The sequence below is a fragment of the Miniopterus schreibersii genome (assembly GCF_964146895.1).
Source record: "Miniopterus schreibersii genome assembly, chromosome: 13".
Lineage (NCBI taxonomy): Eukaryota > Metazoa > Chordata > Mammalia > Chiroptera > Miniopteridae > Miniopterus > Miniopterus schreibersii.
Genome location: NC_138113.1, coordinates 10946657 through 10952673, shown reverse-complemented (window position 1 = coordinate 10952673; position 6017 = coordinate 10946657).

Here is a 6017-nt window from a genome sequence, read left to right as displayed (position 1 = left end):
TATTGGAGTGAGTGCGCGCGCAGCAGGCCCCGCCCACCGCCGCCGGCAGCGCGGGAGCCCCGCGCCCGCTCGACCCCCGCCTCCCGCAGCTCGGGTGCCACCCCGTCAGGCGCCCGCGGAGGCCCGGCCGCGTGGGCGCGGACCGGAGACTGAAGCGCGGGGCCAAGGCGTGGCTCGTCGCTTAGGACGCGGGTGACGAATTCACGGTTCAGGCCCCATCAAGGACTGTTCTCCAAATCAAGGTCAAGTGTTCCCGAGCGCCGCGGCGTCGGGCGTCGGGCGTCGGGCGCCGGGCTGGGCCGGGGCGTGGTCGGTGCCCCGGAGCGCGCGGGAGCGGGGCGGTCTGCACTGGAGCGCGCCGCGCCCGCCTCGCCGCCCGTCGTCCTTCGGCTCCCACGCGTGCGCGGGCCCCGCCTCCTGCAGAGCGTGCAGCCCCCCTACCAGATGCTCCCCAGCGAGGGGTGGCCGTCCTCTTAGCCATTTTCTGTAGGGCTGAAACCCGGGACAGCCCCACCGTCGCTGCCCCGCAGAAAGAGGAGGGGGGCAGAGAGAAATAGTACAGGGGCGGGGGGTAAGTTCAGGGTACAGAAGCGCAATCAGACTCTCAGGGAAGCACTGTTGCTTGAAAAACCACTATTTCCTGGGTGTTTTATGGGTCTCAGTGTCCACGAAATATGTTGTTATTGAGAATTAAAACCCTTTTTTAAAAAAAAAACTTTAACATTTGGCGGGGCCTTCGTTCCATTGGCCTGCGGGGAAACTCCGACAGGGGCGGTGGAGCGGTGAGAAAAGGCAGGTCCCAGCCCTAGACCTGCCCTGCAGCCTCGGATAAGTCACGACTACTTGAGGACCATTTTCTGAACTGTTGTAAAGTACTGCCTGCTTTCTCAAAGGCAAGAGTGAGACCAAAGAAGACAAGCCCTTAGTGAATGAGACCTACTCAGAGGCCAATGGGGTTTTGGGTGTGTTTTTTTAATTTTTTCAAGCCTGCGAGTGGTAGAGAGATTTACAAGTGCCAAAATCTTGGAGCAAAGAGTCCCACTAGCTGCCTGGGTCCTTGTCCCATATCTGGGGGTGGAGTGTGGTATGAGAAGTAGTGTGTTTGATTTTGGTCTTCAGGGCCCTCTGCCAACTGCTCTCCTTTGGTTGTAACCTCAAGCCTTAGACTTCCCTGTGGACCCTGGAATCAGAGGAAGTGATCTGACCATGAACTCTGCCAGGCCCTGGTCCATGTCTCCTCTGTGGGGGGGAAAAAGAAAAAAAAAAATTGTGGGCATGACTACAGCTGGAAGCAGGCTGCTATGAGGAAGTCAGTGAGAATCAGCTGTTGCAGAGATAGGTGCCACCAAATCCCAGGAGACTGAGCAGTAAGATACTTGGCCCTAAAGCAGTCCTCAGATACATCATTCCAGACACACAAAGAATCTGATTCCCTGCTTTGCTGTTTGCTGACAGCTAAGCCTCAGTCTTCTTCCCCTCTACTCCACATCTGGGCAGCCGATTTTTTAAAAAAATGTAAATGCCTAGGTGTTCCCTCCTTTGGCGCTGGCAGGAGCTTCCAGTGTGAGCTGGGTACCATCATCCATCCCCACCCCCTAATCCCAGTAAAAGCCCCAAGCTGGGGTCCTTTCCCAGGTCTCTCTAGACATCTTCCAACCAGCTGGAAGGTGGTCTTCCTTGCGTGGTCGCAGATGGCCTCAATTATGTAAGTAACAAACCTTTTTACATAGGTGTGGGGAAAAGCCACTCGTTCACTGCTGGAAAGACACCTTGCCAATATGTATTAATAGTTTGAATAAGTATATGCACTGACTAGACAATTCTTAAAAGAATTATCCTAGAAAGATAAGGATTCTAGGCTACAGCTCTGTGGGGTCACAATCATGTCAGTTTTATTTATCACTGTTCATACAGCACCTAGCCCAATACCTGGCACGTAGTGAGTGCTCAATCAATATTTTTCCAATGAAAGAAATGTACACAGGTGTATCTGTATGCTCACTACAGTTATTGGTAATATTAAAACTGGATATGACCCAAAATCCATCTACAAGGGGACTGATTAAGCATTCATGGGATGAAAATGAAACTGCTAAGAATGAATGGATGACCTGTTTTATTTGTAACATACGCAGTGTGTACGCAAGAAAAATGAGGGGGGAACACAAAGCAGTTGGTATCTCTGGGGGTTAGGCCTATGGGTGGTTTACATCCTGTACTCTAAAGAACACAGATCACTTCTGATATAATAGAAAATAAAGTTTATTTATTCATTATTTTTTTAAAGAGTGGTGACAGGAGATCCTGAAGTGACTGCAGCAGATAGGAGCAGGGGAATGAGAAGTCTGGCGGGGAGGGATGTAGGTGACGTCCACCTTAATATTTCACTAGCTTCCAGAATCTGGTCCTCAACGGGTAGCCAATATCCCAAAAGCAGACTTGCTTTTGAGAACTGACTTACATTAATAAGCCCATGTAAGAAAAACATGTAGAGAATGCACTCAACTAATTTGAGCAAGAAACTCAACAGGGCACTTGCATGCTTATGACTTGTGACCAGCACATCTCTGTGGCTGATCTACAAAGGGAACCAAACTATAATCAGGAAGTTTCTTGATGTACAAACTGGCTATAATGAACTCAGCAGCCCATATGGGTATGACTTGCCGTTGGCTAAATAGGTTGAGTCCTTGGGGCATGGCATCCCATCACTGGGTAAGTTTTGGGTCATAAAGGCTATGCAGGCTTCCTTTGCTATGCTACAGGCTGGCCATCTACCTTCAGCTTAGTCTTTTTCCAGAAAAAGAATATGTTTAGATTTTAGCATGCTAAGTCAAGCCCCACACCCAATTCTACATCTGTAAGGTACACCGAGTCACCTTAATTGGGGTTTGGGGATTCAGCAAACATTTACATAATTTGGGGTTTGTTCCTATTTCCCAGTTGGTATGAATTTTACTAATAGATCCTCAGAAGGCAATCTTGTTTTACTCATTTCTAGTTCTTTTTAGAACTGCCTCACCAGCATATTCATGCATTCCTAAGGTGTGGAGGAACTAGAAAGGGGAAGCAGGGAAGTCAGGAGTAGGTCATAAGGCTTAGGGGAAAGTCCAAAGACAAAGATTGAGAACTAGGTATTAGTAGAAGCCAAGCACCTACCTTAGGTGCTAACCACTCATTGTGCTAAACACTCTACATGCATTATTCATAACATATAACAACTGTGGGAATATTAATAATCCCATTCTACATATATGGAAACTGAAGGTTAGAAAAAATCAGTCGCCCTGGGTCAAAGCTTACCAAGTTGAACATGAGTAAGAAAAGTCATTTTATTAATAGTTTGGGAGGTCTGGAGAAACTTTCAGAATGAAAGCAAGAAGGAAAATGGAAGAAGCAGTTATAAAGTGTTCTTTGGAAAAGATGACTTTCGGGGCATTGGTCTTTTTAGATGTATACAGGCCCAAGTGTGGTTACTTTGTATATACCTGCTATGTGTCAGGTACTTGCTAGGCAACTGAGGTTTGCAGGCAGAAGGGAGGGGTAACTGCTAGGGCAACCAAGAGATTGGGAGGGCAGGGGAGTAAGAGCACACAGCTGGGAAACACTCTAGAGCAAAGCTTTTAATGCTTTGCTCTAAAAACAATCAGCCTAGGTTAAAATATGGGACATTTCTTCTTTCACCTTCTGCAAATTTTTTTTAAATGCCCAGTCAGAACTGGATCAATTCTGATGAAAAAAACAGGAAATAATTCTCCTCAGAAGCAATGTTAGAAAATCTTACTTTTTATAAGAACTTAGGGTTTATATACCATAGTTTGGGGGTACCAAGTGAATGTTATTAGGTTCTTGTGGACTTAGCCTAGAAACTTAACACCATTCATGAACACTCTTTCTATGGGAAAATGTTTTTGGGTATGAAACCACCACCTTACAAACTAATTTCATTGTGACCCAGTTATTATTATATATTGCTGAGTACCCAGTCCTGGGGGAGTCAAGAACAGTACATTATGAATAGTTGTTAGTGCCACCTGCCTAGTTCTCTGCTTTCTGAAATAAGTCACAGAATTCTAGAACAGCCAGGAGCAAGCAGGCTGATCTCTCTTCTTAAAAAAATCCTTTTAATGCTTTGCTCTACAAACAATCAATAAGCTTGGCCGGGCATGGCTCAGTGGTTGAGCATCGACCTAGGATCCAGGAGATCGCTCGCGGTTCGATTCCCGGTCAGGGCACATGTCTGGGCTGCAGGCTCGATCCCCAGTGGGGGGACGTGCAGGAGGCAGCCGATGAATGACTCTCTCACATCATTGATGTTTCTAACTCTCTCTCTCCCTCTCCCTTCCTCTCTCTGAAATCAATAAAGATATATAAAAATATTTTTTAAATAAAAAAAAATCAATTCTCTGAGACAAGTGGCTGGCCATACATTTTCTCCCCATAGCTCTCCTCCCATTTTGCATCTACCAAGGAAAAACAAAGACAGTCAAAACAATTGAAAGGATTTAAAAATTATTTACTCTTTACTTTTATTACAATAAATATTTATCAATAATAGAATTAAACAATTTTAAATTAAAACCTACTGCATTACTTTTGGGTTTCACAGCAGCAGAAATGAACAAATCCAGTTGAAAGGAAAAGGCTTCGGGAATCCAGTGGCAAGAAACAGTCAGGTCTTGATTATCTGGGCTAGCGATGGGGAACAGCAATACCGCAAATGCAAGAATATCGGTGAAATACATGGTTGAACTCTACCTGTACATCAAAGACTTATCCAAGATTTCGCAGCATTCCTGCTAAGGAATTTAAGCAAGTTGTGAAGCCCCCCATGAAACCCAGGAGCAGCACAGCTCCCAGAGCTGTGGAATGGGCCCGATCACCTTCAGGCCCAGGCGCCTCAACCCTTCTTAAAAAGGGTTGCAGCCATCTTTCTGGCTCACACAATCCTTGGTGCAAGAGGATTGGAAAGTGACTCATTTCAAGGGCCTTTCCTGGGGCCTGCAAGGAGCCAGAAGCAGGAAAGCCTGTGGCTCCAGGTGAGGAAGAGGCTGCATGCAGGCTGAGTGAGCGGGAAGAAAGTGCAATGAGGGCTCGCCGCCCCGCTGATAATCAAGAGGAGACTGCGTGTGCACACGGATATATCACACATACATATGCACGGGGAGTACATGTGTACATATCAAATATGTATATATATACACACCACACATAAGCAAACAAAGTAAATGCTACATTATTTACTATGAACACAGCAAGTCGGAGACAGACCGGTCACAAATATGTTCAATTAAACTCCTTGAAAGGGAAAAGATGATTTTGTGCTCCGCCTCGTCCTCTTCTCTAGTACATTCCACTTGGAGCAAATGTCTTCCAGTCTCGCATGGTCTGGTTTCCAGGTGCCTGAGAAGGGATGGAGCCGTCCTCTGGGTTCAGAGTATACGGAAAGCGAACTGGACGGCAACTCAGTAACTGATTCGCCATGATTCCTGCCACCTATTCTTAGTCATGGCATGAAGCCTTTCTCAGAAAAGTATCCAGTTCTTTTTTTACAATTGGCTACAAATTCAATCCATTGTATTGATGGAGAGGAGGGGGAGAGGCCGCAGGGAGTTTACACCTTTGCAGCTCGGCAATTATTCACTGCCTCCCCTTACCCAGAGGAAATGCTCCTTTTCTAAAAAGTTGAAATTAGGAGTTTAATACTAAATTCTGCTTTCTTGGCACATTTCAAAGACACATGCAGCTGGGTCTTTGTCTCCTGAATGGCTGCTCCAATGGGGTAAAGTTATCTAAACCAAATAACCTACACAAAATGTTACAATTGTGGGGCAGTCTTAAATAGCAGTTATTAAACTCCAAGTCTGATACTGAATGATACTAGTATTTTAAACAGATTGCAGCATTCATGGATCTTGTAAAATTAAAACAGGCTCCTGGTTAATAACATCAAAAACATGTTCCTGGTCAAGAGCTTAGTTTTTAGAGAGTAAGAAGTGCTTGTCAAGAATGCCAGA